Source organism: Pristis pectinata, chromosome 7, assembly GCF_009764475.1.
Source record: "Pristis pectinata isolate sPriPec2 chromosome 7, sPriPec2.1.pri, whole genome shotgun sequence".
Classification (NCBI taxonomy): domain Eukaryota; kingdom Metazoa; phylum Chordata; class Chondrichthyes; order Rhinopristiformes; family Pristidae; genus Pristis; species Pristis pectinata.
The window spans coordinates 488,404-502,965 of record NC_067411.1 but is presented as its reverse complement, the minus strand read 5'-3'; the positions used below and the strand labels follow the sequence as shown (position 1 = coordinate 502,965).

The 14,562-nt window shown below is 44.4% G+C and overlaps 1 protein-coding gene across 1 annotated transcript in view; it reads right to left on the bottom strand.

The window, feature by feature from the left end:
• Positions 1–14,334, bottom strand: part of LOC127572471 (nipped-B-like protein) — a 469,472-nt gene extending 455,138 nt beyond the window's left edge. The window contains exon 1 of the mRNA XM_052019793.1: positions 13,992–14,334. The gene's annotated coding sequence lies outside the window, so the exon portion shown is untranslated. The remainder of the gene's footprint in view (positions 1–13,991) is intronic.
• Positions 14,335–14,562: the final 228 nt, after the last annotated feature.

The following is a 14,562-nucleotide window of genomic DNA, read 5'->3' as shown; positions in this document are numbered from 1 at the left end:
CAGGAGGAGTTGATTGGCAGATGGAGTCAGGTTGTGAGAGGAGGGTGGATATAGCAACAGAGGCTGTGAGGTAATAGGCGGAGGCAACAAAGGGCTGCAGATGAAGGAATATGACAGGAAAGGAAGGTGGAGCATGGAACCAAATAAGGGAGGCAGGGTGGGCAGATGGGAACAGTTGGAGGAGGAAGCCCAGTGGGAGTAGTGCATGGGTGATGGGCAGATGGAGAAGGTTTAAGAAAAGTTGCAAGGACAAGCTAGGAAACTATAGGCCAGTGAGCCTTACATCAGTGGTGGGACAGTTACTGTAGGTGATTCTGAGGGACAGGATTTATTTGCACTTGTAAAGACAAAGACCAATTAGGCAGAGGCAATGGCTTTGATTGTTGGATATCATGTCCCACAAATTTAATTAAGTTTTTTTTTCAGGTGATCAAAACAGATCAACGAGGGGAGGGTGGTAGATGTCTTCATGGACTTTGACAAGGTCCCACATGGTTGGCTGGTTTGGAAGGTTAGAACAAGGGAATCAGAGTAAGCTGGCAAATTGGATACAAAATTGGCTTGACAGCAGGAGACAGAGCGGTAGCGGAGGGTTGCTTATTAAATTGGAGGTCAATAACCAGTAGTGTGCCGCAACGATCAGTGCTGGGTCCTTTACCATTTGTCGTATATATTAATGATTTGGAAGAGGGTTTAGGCGACACGATTATTAAGTGTGCAGATGATAAAGTTGGTGGTATAGTGGACAGTGAGGAAAGAAGATACGAGACTGCAGATGCTGGAATCTAGGGCAACAAATAATCTGCTGGAAGAACTCAGCAGGTTGACCAGCATCTGTGGGAGGAAAGGAATTGTCGACATTTCAGGTCGACCCAAGGGTTTTTGACCTGAAACATCCACAATTCCTTTCCTCCCACAGGTGCTGCTTGACCTGCTGAGTTCTTCCAGCAGATTGAGTGAAGAAAGAAGGTTACAACAGGATCAAGATCAACTGGGAAAGTAGGCAAGGAAATGGCTGATGGAATTTAAATCAGACATATGCGAATTAATGCATTTTGCTATGTTAAGCCAACTCAGGGCAGACAGAGTGAATGACAGTGTCCTGGGGAATGTTACTGAACAGCAAGACCTTGGGGTAGAAGTTCCCTGAAAGTGGAGACACAGGTAAACGGAGTGATGATAAAAGCATTTGGTATGCTTGCCTCCATCAGCTAATGCACTGAGTATACAAGTTGGATGTCACAATACAGTTGTACAAAATGTTGGTTAGGCTACACTTAAGAGTACTGTGTGCAGTTCCAGTTATAATGATTATAGGAAGGATGTGATTAAACTAGAAGGTGAAGAAAAGATTCACAGGAATGTGATCTGGACTGGAGGGCTTATAAGGAGAGCTTGGATAGGCTGGGGCCATTTTTCCTGGAGCAAAGGAAGCAGAGGATGATCTTATAAAGATATATAAATTATGAGGGGAATAGATTGGGTAGACAGTCACATTCTTTTTCCCAGGATAGGGGAGTCTAAAACTGAGGGCATAGGTTTAAGGTGAGGGGGAAAGAGTTAAAAAGGATCTGAGGGGCAAGTCTTTCACACAGAAGATGGTGGGAATACAAAACAAGCTGCCAGAGGGGGTGGTAGAGGCAGGTACAATTACAATGTTTAAAAAGACATTTGGATAGGTAGCTGGATAGGAAATATTTAGAGTGATATGAGCCAAATAGGATTTGCGTAACTAGGCATCTTGGTAGACATAAACAAGTTGGACTAAAAGGGCCCGTTTCCATGCTGTACAACTCAATCTATGAAATATATTGTTATGCAAATCAACAAATGGCTGCAATTCTAAAGCAGAGGCTCCAGAATTGCTTAGCAATTTTCCAAACTTTCACCTGTAAGCCAGTTTGTTCAAAGCAAAACAGAAAATATTCCAATCCACTCCAGGACTTTCCTTTTAAATGCGGAGACTTCCATTAAAAGTCACGTAACAGATCCACCGTGTACAGTACAACACAATGGTGACTCCTCAAAAATTATGCTTTATAAGACAGACAATGAAAGTAATGAGTTGAAAATCTCTCCTGACCATTTGAAAGACATTAGAGGCTAGCATGATCCAAATTGTTTTAAGCCAGTTCCTAGAGAATGTGGCCCACATCACACAATCACCAATCTAAATTTCATCATGGCTGGCACTGAACATGGAAAACAAATGCCACGGTAGCACAGTACAGTGTTCACCTAGCCTGCTATCTCTGATCTTGGGCATGCTTTCTGCTGAAATAAATGCCTTCAATGGAAATTACCACATTATCCAACATAAAATATTTCCTAGATTTTTTTTTTGTTTTTAAAATTTAAATGGACTTCAATTCCTTGGAAGACTTGGACATAGTTTTTCCAAACATCTATCCCCGAACCTATACATGTTTAGAAGATTGAGTCCATGGTTTATCCCACCTCCTCCCTCCCCATCTGTTCCACCCTCAACAGTTTAGGATGCATCCCTGCTAAACCAGATTATGTACCTACTAAATGCAGTTAACCTTTCTCGTATCCATCAACTGTTAGCTCACCCAGAATCTCAAGTACATCAACACTAGGCAGCACAGTGATGAAGCTACTGGAGCTGCCAACTTGAAGCTCCAGCTTCATTCCCAACCTCCAGTGCTGTCTAAATGAAACCTGCTCATTTTACAGACTCCTGCTGGCCACTAAAAATGCTCTGACTTTAATTTCACTATTTACTTCAGCAGTGATGGTCAAGATAAAATAGAAACTGACTCGTGACCCTTCAAAATACACTATTTTGTATATCAAAGTGGTTGACGGTAATTTGACAAAACATTTCAACCAAGAAATATGGACCTGTGACAATGCACTACTCCTTCATTAAGTGCTAGGATAAATTTTGGTTAATTGCTGTGAAGCACAAACCAGCCAGGACCTCTAAAGCAGAGGACATTGGTGGTCCTCTAAGTCACAGACCATTCTGAACTAAAAGTGAACTGCCATCTTCTCTCCTTGCTGGCTCTAAGTGCTAGAAGTCTAACCAACAGTATCGTGAAAACAGCTACACCAAAAGGACTGCAGTGATACAGGGCAACAGCTGATCACCAACTTTAAGGCCAATTAGGTATATATAAAAATTGCCAGCAACATTCAAATCCTCTAAAATGGTTTAAAAAGGGGTAACGTTGAGATTTCATAACAGTGAAATTCCCAATACTCCACAGATAGAGATACCTCCAGAGGACAGGAAATTGGCAAACATAATATCACTGTTCAAAAAGAAATGTAATGACATGCCTGGAGATTACAGCACAAGTTCAACTATATTAATGGAGATGCTTAATCGAGGGGGGGAAAAATACAAAGTTTGAGTGAAAAAAGGGGAACGCGCAAATGTGTTAAAGTGATTCTCACAAACATACTGATCTTTTTTGATGAAGTAATGAAGAATAAAGGGGTCACAATTCACAAGAAAATAGAAATAGGCTACCCGGCCCACCATTCAATATGATCATGGCTGATCTACTCCAGGCCTCATCTCTTCTGTGCCAATTTGCCACAGCCACAAATTCTCTGATGTTTCATTTATCTACCCCTTTAAAATACCTCTTATGATCTAGACTCCACAACTCTCTGGGGCAGAAAATTCCAGAGGTTCACCACTGTAGATGCTATCCATATGGATCTTCAAAAGATATCTGACATTAAAAGCCTGGTTGGCAAAATGAGCTCCATGTAATAAAGGGGGCAACAAAAGCATGGGTAAAAAATTGGCTCAAGGACAAAGCAGAGTCATGATAATCTGTCACTCACATTTAGGAATGGTAAGCAGTATTGCTGCCCAGATGTCAGCACTAGGAACACTTATTTTTTAAGAATACAAGTGGCCTATCAGCATACAAGACAAATTCCAAAAAGCTTAAAATGACACCAAACATGGAAGTATGGTAAAATGCAAGAAGGCTAACAATAGACTACAAGAAATGGCTCTTACAATGGGCAAACAACTGGCATATGAAATACAGAGCAGTAGAAAGTGATGTAATTTGGCAGAAAGAACAAAGCAATATATGATCTGCATGGAGCAACTGAGGGATGTCGAGTATATATCCATAAATCTTTGAAGGTGGCAGGATATATTGAGAAACAGAAAAAGCATATGAAATCTTGGATATTACGAACCAAGCCCTTGTGATCCACTGACTTACTATCCGCACATCTCCCTACTCAAGAGGTCAGTCATATGTTACTAGTTAGTAAACATCACACATTCTTCCAGAGCCATCACCTGCAGTGTTTAAGATTCCTGTCTGTCATGAGACAAATTGCATTTGATGTCAGAGCCAGGGTCCAGAGTGTGGGCTGAGTGTGCAGACAGAGCCATGTTCCAGTGAGGCAGAGAAAGAATAGCAGGGTGGAGGAACCATGGTTGACAAGAGAGGTGGAACATCTAGTCAGGAGGAAGAAGTCAGCATAGATAAATTTTAAGCAGCAAGGATCAGATAGGTCTCTTGAGGAATATAGGGTAGCAAGGAGAGAACTTAAGAAGGGGCTGAAGAGAGCAAGAAGGGGACATGAAAAGGCCTTGGTGAGTAGGGTTAAGGAAAATCCCAAGGCTTTTTTCACTTATGTGAAGAGCAGAAGGATGATGAGACGAAAGGAACGACCGATTAGGGATAAAGGTGGTAAGACGTGCCTGGAAGCTGTGGAAGTGCGTGAGGTCCTCAATGAATACTTCTCCTTCAGTATTCACCAAGGAGAGGGGCCTTGATGACGCTGAGGATGGTGTTGGTAAGGTTAATGTTCTGGAGCATGTAGATATCAAGAGGGAGGATGTGTTGGAGCTGTTAGAAAATATTAGGACAGATAAATCCCCGGTGCCTGACAGAATATTCCCCAGGCTGCTCTGCCAGGCGAGGGAGGAGATTGCTGAGCCGTTGGCTAGGATCTTTGAGTGGGAATGGTACCAGAGGATTGGACGGTGGCAAATGTTGTCCCCTTATTCATAAAAGATAGTAGGGATAGTCCAGGGAATTATAGACCACTGAGCCTTACATCTGTGGTGGGCAAGCTGTTGGAAAGAATTCTTAAGAGATAATATCTATGGGCATTTAGAGAATCATGGTCTGATCAGGGACAACCAGTATGGCTTTGTGAAGGGCAGATCATGTCTTACAAGCCTGATAGTGTTCTTTGAGGAGGTGACAAGACAGATTGATGAGGGTAGTGCTGTAAGATGTGGTCTAAATGAATTTTAGTGAGGCATTTGACAAGGTTCCAGGTGGTAGGCTTCTTCAGAAGGTCAGAGGGCATGGGATCCAGGGAAGCTTGGCCATGTGGATTCAGAATTGGCTTGCCTGTAGAAAGTAGAGGGTTTTGGTGGAAGGAGTGCATTCAGATTGGAGGATTGTGACTAGCAGTGTCCCACGTGATCTGTTCTGCAACCTCTGCTTTTCATGATTTTTATTAATGACTTGGAGGAGGGGGTAGAAGGGTGGGTTGTCAAGTTTGAAGATGACACAAAGGTTGGTGGTGTTGTGGATAGTGTGGAGGACTGTCAAAGATTGCAGAGGGACATCGATAGGATGCAGATCTGGGCTGAGAAGTGGCAGATGGAGTTCAATCCAGAGAAGTGTGAGGTGGTACACTTTGAAAGGACAAACTCCAAGGCGGAGTACAAAGTTAATGGCAGAATTCTTGGTAGTGTGGAGGAGCAGAAGGATCTGGGGGTCCATATTCACAGATCCCTGAAAGTTGCCTCACAGGTGGATAGGGTAGTTTATGAAAGCTATGGGACATTAGCATTCATAAGTCGTGGGATCGAGTTTAAGAGCCACAAGGTAATGATGCAGCTCTATAAAACTCTGGTTAGACCACACTTGGAGTACTGTGTCTAGTTCTGGTCACCTCATTATAGGAAAGATGTGGAAGCGTTGGAAAGGGTGCAGAGGAGATTTACCAGGATGCTGCCTGGTTTAGAGAGTATGCATTATGAGGAGAGACTAAGGGAGCTAGGGCTTTGCTCTGTGTAGAGGAGGAGGATGAGAGGAGACAATGATAGAGGTGTACAAAATGTTAAGAGGAATAGATAGAGTGGACAGCCAGCGCCTCTTTCCCGGGGCACAAATGCTCAATACAAGAGGTCATGGCTTTAAACTAATAGGTGGGAAGTTCAAGGGAGATATCAGAGGAAAGTTTTTTTTACCCAGAGATTGGTTAGGGCATGGAATGCGCTGCCTGGGGCGGTGGTGGAGGCAGGTACATTGGTCAAATTCAAGAGATTACTAGATAGGCATATGGAGGAATTTAAGATAGAGGAATATGTGGGAGGAAGGGGTTAGATAGTCTTAGGCAAGGTTTAAAGGTCGGCACAACATTGTGGACCGAAGGGCCTGTATTGTGCTGTACTGTTCTAAGTCATCTCCAAGGAGGGGTTAACCACAACATTATTTGTTATTGCAGTCTGCATCATTGCCAGCTGCCTTACTGGTATCTGCAGGAAGTCTGTGTTCCTACCCCTCACAGATAACAAGGACTTAGTGTAATTAGAGGCAAGAGTACAAATGCAGATAAGATTATTATACAACATTGATTTGACTGCATTGAAGTCACATCCAATTCTATTCAGTACATTTTAGGAAGAACATGAAGGTCCAAGAGAGGCTACCATTGTGATCTAGCAGAATGGTTCCACAGGTAAAAGATTTCAGCTCTAAGGTTAGGCTGAGGGGAGCAGGCCAGACAGAGGCCAGGGGAAGCAGGAAATAGAAGGATCCTCCAAATTAGATGAATAAGGCCATGAGGTAGCAAGTGGAGAATAAATTCCTGTGATGACCTTTTTCCATTCCATGCATTTTATGCAAGTGTAGAAAATCATTTAAGGTAGATGGGAGTTCAACCCAAAAGAAGTGTGAAGTGATACACTTCAGGAGACAGCCAGAGACTTTTCACCCAAGGTGAAAATGGCTAACGCGAGGGGACATAATTTTAAGGTGATTGGAGAAAGGTACAGGGGGGGTGTCGGAGACAAGTTTTTTTTTAAAAGCACAGTGATGGGTCTGCCGGCAGAGGTTGTTGGGGCAAATACATTAGGGACATTTAAGAGACTCTTAGATAGACACACGAATGATAGAGAATTGGAGGTCTATGTAGGAGGGAAGGGTTAGATAGATATTAGACCAGAATAAAATGTCAGCACATCATGGGTTGAAGGGCCTGTACTGTAATGTTCTATGTTAAATAAGGCAAATATGTTTGCAACAATTAGTGTCAAAGGGCAAGGTAAGTTATCTCCCATTGATATTCACAATAGAGCCTGATCATCAACAAACAAACACTAATAACCTAAAGCGCAGCTGGACTAGTTATGTAAATGTCATGCCTACAAGAGCAGGTTAGACCCCAGGCTACCTGTAGCTATTTGGCATCTTCTCTCCCAACACCTCAAATTCTTTCCACCATCTACAATAATCTTCACTTCCTGGATGAATTAGAGAATAACAGAATCACACAGCACAGAAATGGTCCCTTTTGTCCCACCTTGTCCATGCCAACCATGATGACCTTCTATGACATATGCCCACCTTAGGCCTGTATCCCTTTATGTCTTTCCTATACAAGTACCATCCAAATGCCTTCAAGTGTAATTGTATCTGCCTCCACCTCCTCTCTGACAGATCATTCCAGATATTCACGACTCTGTGAAAAAAAAGAACTTCAGATTCTTCAATGTTGCTCCAACATACACGATACCAACAATACCATGCAGAATGACCTTTCATCCAACACCCTTAACATTCACTCCCTCCACATGTGGCTACAGTATGTAACATCCAAAAAAAATGCAATGCAGTTACTCGCCAGGTACTCCAACAGCACATCCTAAACATCTGACCTAGGGAGGACCAGAGCAGAGGAGGTTCATGATATCTGCATCACCTGCTGGCTTCCCTCCAAGTTACATCATAAAGTGAGGTACCAGAAGTCTACAGGATAGATAGTGTGATTCCTTTACTTAAGAGTAGCAAAGATAAGCCAGGTAGCTAGAGGTCAATGAGCCTTACATGAGTGGTAGGGAAATTATTGGGAGAAAATTCTAAGGATTGCAATTTAATTTCATTTGGAAAAGCAGGGACTGATTAAGGACAGTCAACATGACTCTGTGCAGGGAAATCCTGTCTCACTAATTTGTGGAAGCAACTAAGGAGATTGATGAAGGTAGGGCAGTAGATATTGTCTCTGGATTTTAGTAAGTCATTTGACAAGGGCCCATGTGGTAGGCTGGTCCAGAGGGTTAAGGCACAGGAACCAAGGCAAGCTGATTAACTGGTTCCAAAATTGCCTTAGTGATAGAAGGCAGAGAGTATTGGTGGAAGTGTGTTTCTCTGATTGAAGTCTGTGACTAATAGTGTACCGCAGGAACCAGTGCCGGGAACTTTGTTGTTTGTGATATATATTAACTACTTGAATGTTAATGTAGGAGATGAGTTGGCAGAGTTGTGGATAGCAAGATTGTCTAAGGCTACAGTAGGATATAGATCAGATGGTGGTGGTGGTGGTGGTGGTGGGGGGGGGGGGGGGGGGGGGGGTGCGTGGAAATAGTGCAGACTGTTAGCAGATCGAATTCAATCCCAAGAAGTGTAAGCTCATGCATTCTGGAAAGCATATAGGGGTAGGACAGTAAATGGCAGGGCACTGAGGAACTTTGATGAACAGAGAGACATAGGGGTACAAGCCCATAGTTCCCTGAAAGTAGAAACAGATATATACAATGGTGAAGGAGCCATATGGCATGCTTATGTCCATGGGTCAGGGCACAGAATATAAATTGGGATGTTGTGTTGCAACTTTACAAAACATTGACTAGGCCATACCTGGGAGTACTGCATGCAGTTCTGGTCACCACAATACAAGGAGGATGTGCTTACACTAGAGTGTGCAGAGGAGATTCACCAGGATTTGCCTGGATTGGAGGACTTCAGTTACGGGGAGAGATTGAATAGGCTGCATTTGTTTTCCCTAGAGGAGGCTGCTGAAGAGTGAGCTGACAGAGGTATATAAGACCATGAGGGGCATAGAGGGTGTAGACAGTGAATATCTTTTCCTCCGTGCTAGGGGTATCAAAAAGAGGATAGAGGTTTAAGGTGAGAGGAAGAACTTTTAAAGGGGACCTGAAGGTTATGTTTCGTTTGCACATGCCAAGAGATTGTTGAATCAGATACAATCACTATGTTTAAGAGGCAGTTAGAAAAGCACTTGTATCGGCAAGACTTAGAAGGATTGTGTTGACTTATACAATCGGTTTGTAAGACAAGCTTTTCACTGTACCTCAGTACAAGTGACAATAATAAACCAATACTGATACCAAATACGAATAGTGTAGATAGGCAAAAAGGTCTGCATGGATATGATGGATGAAGGGCCCATTTCTGTGCAATGCATCTCTAACCACTTGGAACTTGTATCATTATCCCTCCTTTATCATGGGTTCAAATTCTGGAAAGCCCCAACAGAAGGACCACAGCAATTCAAGTCAGCGGCAACAAGGGTTACCAATGCTGGCACTGCCAGTAATGCTGTTAGATGGAAAAAAAAGCAGATGACTCAAAGACCAGGGATCATGAATTCAAAGTAATGGTAGAAGGTATAGAAAAGATGAGAGGAAAACAAAGTTTCTTTTAAATAATCAGAGTGACTACTATGGAGCACAGTCTTATCAGAATCAGATTATCACCATCTTATGACGTGAAATATGTTGCTTTGCAGCAGCAGTACGGTGCAAAAACATAAAATTACTATAAATTACAAAATAAATAGTGCAAAAATAAGGAATAATGAGGTGCTATTTATGGGTTCATGGGGCATTCAGAAATCTGATGGCGGAGGGGAAGAAGCTGTTTCCGAATTGTTTAGTGTCTTCAGGCTCCTGTACCTCCTCCCTGATGGTAATAACAAGAACAGGGCATGTCCTGGATGGTGAAGGTCTTTAGTGATAGATGCCGCCTTCTTGAGGCACCGCCTCTTGAAGATGTCCTTGACAGTGGGGAGGGTTGTGCCTGTGATGGAGCAGGCTAAGTCAGCCTCTTACGATCCTGTGTATTGGAGCCTCCGTACCAGACTGTGATGCAACCAGTCAGAATGCTCTTCACCATACATCTAAAGAAATTTGCAAGAGTCTTTGTGACATACCAAGTCTCCTAACGAAATACAAATCTCCTCCTGGCATGCCTTCTCCGTGATTGCATCAATGTGTTGGGCCCGGGACAGATCCTCCGAGACGCTGATACCTAAAAACTTGAAGCTGCTCACTCTTTCCACTGCTGACCCCTCAATGGGGACTGGTGCATATTCTCCCGACTTTACCTTCCTGAAGTCTACAATCAATTCCTTGGTCTTGCTGATGTCGAGTGCAAGGTTGTTGTTGCGACACCACTCAACCAGCCGACCTATCTCACTGCTGTATGCCTCGTCGCCATCTGAGATTTTACCAACAACAGCAGTGTCATCTGTGAATTTATAAATGGCATTTAAGCTGTGCTTTACCACATGGTCATGAGTGTAGAGAGTAGAGCAGTGGGCTAAGGCACGTGTCCTTGAGATGCACCTATGTTGATCGTCAGCAAGGAGATATTATCACCGATCAGTACTGACTGCGGTCACCTGATGAGGAAGTCGAGGATCCAGTTGCAGAGGGAGGTACAGAGGCCCAGGTCTGAGAAGCTTTAGAAGCTATATCTTATAAGGTGGTCATTCAGTCCAGAAACCATGCCATCTCCAGGGAAACAACCTCATTCACATCATTTTCTCCCTATTTCCCTGAACCCCTGCTAATATTCATAGAAAACAGAATACAGCACAGGGACAGGCCCCTCAGCCCACCATGTCTATACCAACCATGATGCCGATTAACTAATCCTATCTGCCTGCACATGGTCTGTACATCTCAAATCCCTGCCCATTCATATGCTTATCTGCCTCTTAAACATAGCTATTGTATCTGGTACTATCTCCCCTGGCAATGTGTCCAAGGCACCTACCAGTCTGCTTTAAGAAAAACTTGCCTTGTACATCTCCTTTAAACTTTCCTCCTTGTACTTTAAACCTATGGCCTCTAGTATTTGACATTTCCATCCTAGGAAAAAGACTATCTATCCCATCTATGGCTCCCATAATTTTTGTACACTTCTATCAAGTCACCCCTCAGTCTCCAACATTCCAGCAAAAACAATCCAAGTTTGTCCAACCTCTCCTTACAGCTAATCCTCTATGTCACATGCCCATCAAGCCTTCTTTGATTCCTTTTGTCATTACTCTACAGTAAGGGGAAACTTAACAGTGGGCAATTAACCTATCAATGCATCTCTGGGATGTGCAAGGAAACCAGAGCACCCAGAGAAAACACTCAGTCATGGATAGAATGTGCAAACACTGCATGGACAGACCCATGGTCAAGATCAAACCTGTTTCTGGAGCAACACTATCTTCAGCTTCACCGTGCCACCCAAAATTAATGAACCTCAAATGGCACCTTAGTGAGAATAGCTTAGAGAACATCAAGGTAACAGAATGGAGAATAACAGGAAGTAACCTCTGTGCCATAATAATTCTATGATTTGACCATGTAGTATGTTCCAATCTAATTATAATAAATTGTTTTTGAATTTTGTAATCTCTACATTACACTAAAATGCACTCCTAAAACTTGATGTTCAGACTTTTGTCAGAAATCACATCCATTTCCCCTAAATTTAAAACAGAAATAAGAAAAAGGATTTATTTAACAAACATAACCTTCCTCTCTTCTAAACAGTAGTCAGAACATAAATACAAATCAAAAAGACTGCATTTGCTGGAAATCTCAGGTCAGCCAATATCTGTGGCCTCTTTATACAAGAATATGATAAATATAAGAATTAATGCAATGAAAGTTCCAATGAAGTCATTGATCAAAGGCTGTTTTCTCATCACATATGCTAACCCTATTTTCCAGCATAGTTTTAATTTCAATGCACTAGGAAAACCAAAATCACTTGCACTTGATGATAAAGCGCAGACAGAGGGACATTTTACATTAGAACGTGTAAACTGGTAAATCCTCAAATCATGCAACTGTCAGGGTACTCCAAGGAAAAATACAAACATGCTCTCTTCTTTGAGACTGAAATCCAATAAAGCTTTTTAAATCATTGTCAGAAACCAATGTACCATCAGACACTACAATTTCAAGAAGTCAGAACTTTCTAAATTTACTAGGTTAAAAAAAATCCTAGAGTTAAAATAGCAATCACATGAACCTAAGAATGTCATAGGTCAAAGGGAATTTAGTGATTATGAGAGGATGCAAATGAAAGTCTTCTCCACCCAAGATCGTATCTTCAAGCAATATTCTGCAGCAAGTTTTCTAAATATTTTACAGAATACACTATTACAGTCAGGATATGCAAACAGCACGAGTATTGTGAAGGAAGATCAATTACAATATATGGCCAATGCAACTTCCAATCAATTCCTTCAAAGGATACAAGTATGAGAATTAGGTTTTTCCACAGTTGGATTTATGGGTATTTATAGCGACAATATCTCCTCCAGATTGCAACATGCGTCATAAGATAAAATCCTGATCGTATTTATAAACTGACCCAAGTATTTGAAGTTGCGAACATCATGCCGATTATACAATATAACAAGACGAAGCCTCACTGTTTGCAAACAATGAGCCTCGGCATCTGTTTACACTGCAGCGTACTGAGTCAAATATTGATACAAGAGTTTCGCCCACACAAGTAAAGCAGTGACGCACTAGCGTCCGGCCATTGAGATGTGCACGAAGGTGGTATACACCCATCAAGAGATGTGAATACTTCCACACTAAAATTTCAGGAATGCATAGTTACGTTGAATATCTATATCTCTGACTATACATAATTTCGTGAATGCATACACAACCACTATGTTTCAAGAGTGCATTTGCATTCTCAGACAAGTGAAGCACTAGCAACATTTTACTTTCACTTCAACGGCAGAGTTGTCCTTTCAAAATTAATCACATTAACAGCTGCAACAACTGTTCTGCATTTATCGGCTGATCTATACACGAACATGTAAAAACAATGCAAAAGACTTTCGTTCAAAGTATGCGAAATCTGAGAATAAGGCAGATTCAGTCCCTAACGCACATACTTAGTTTATAATAGATTAAAAACCACTCAGGTGTTCATCGGCAAAGAGGCAGGGTATTCTTACCCCGCACTTACAAAACATAAATGAATTACAAATAAACACCACACACGAAACATCCGCGCTCAATACTCCGGCAGCCAAGGTCTCCAGACAGGCTGCACACGACGACTAGGCCTCACCGGGTCAAACAAATATTCCAGGAGCCGTCCACAACCAGAGCCAGCAGCCGAACAATGCAGCCAGGCCATGGCCTTCTCCCGGCCCCGGAGCAGCACAAAGGAGCGGCCGAGGGCCGGCCTGCTTGTACCAGACCAACTCACCGCCATAAAGGCCGCACTCCACTCCTTCCAACTCGGCGGATTTATCGGCTGCGACCGGGACCCAGCGCTCAACACCGGTGTCTGAGGTAAACCCTGCCCCCAACAAGCCGAGGCCCGGCCGCCAACAGCGCCGATCGCCGGCGGCAGCTTCCATCACAGGCCCTCAGTCCTGCCTGCTCCCCGCCCACTCCCCCGTGAGGCCGGTGGGCCAGACCGGCCGCACTCCGAATACCAGGCAGGCCGCACTTCCTCCTGCGGCCTAAGGCCGGGCTCGACCCACTGCCGCCCTGCCTGCTCATCTGCACTGTGGTGGGCCTGGCCGCCCGAACAGCCGCCATCATTCCCGGCTCGGCGAGAGCGGAAGGGCCCGAGGGCGGACCAAGTGAGCGACTAGGCCCGAGTCCGGGGCCTCGCCCGCCCGCTGCCCCGCTCCCACCGAGCCTCAATACGGACGTAAGCTCCCGCTGGCGCGCTGGATTTTACCTCAGGAAGAAGCCGCTGTCGACGCGGCGGCCGAGGCGAGCCGTCTCCTCCGGTCTCCGCGGCGATAAACAGGGCGGCGGGCAGAACAACAACACTCGGCGGACATGAAGGGACGTGAACTCGCGGCGCGCTCCCTCTCCCGCCCGCCAGCCCGCCCGCCCACTGTGCGGCCTCGGCTCGGGCTCAGCGGCCTGCCCTGCTCCCTCTGCTCCTCACGCTACGGCGGTGCGCGCCTCCCGAGCAGCGGCCGATCGCGGGCTCGGCGATCGCGGCTCCCCTCTCGCAGACAAAATGCCGACCGGAAGTGAACGAACAAGCACGAGCGGAGCGGGGGGGAGGAAGAAGGCGCCAAACGCCAACACTTCCGGCTGCAGCGCCCCCGCGCGCTCACAGGGCCGCACCGGCCGACAGGGCCGCGCATGCGCTGTGTCCGACCACCGCCTGGCCCACTGCCCTAGTACTGCGCCTGCGCAACTGGCCGTGCTCCTGCTTCACTTTTGGCGGGAGTTGGATCCGTGGGTCTGTCCGGCCACTGACCAACACCAGGGCCGAGGCACTTTCACTATCATCG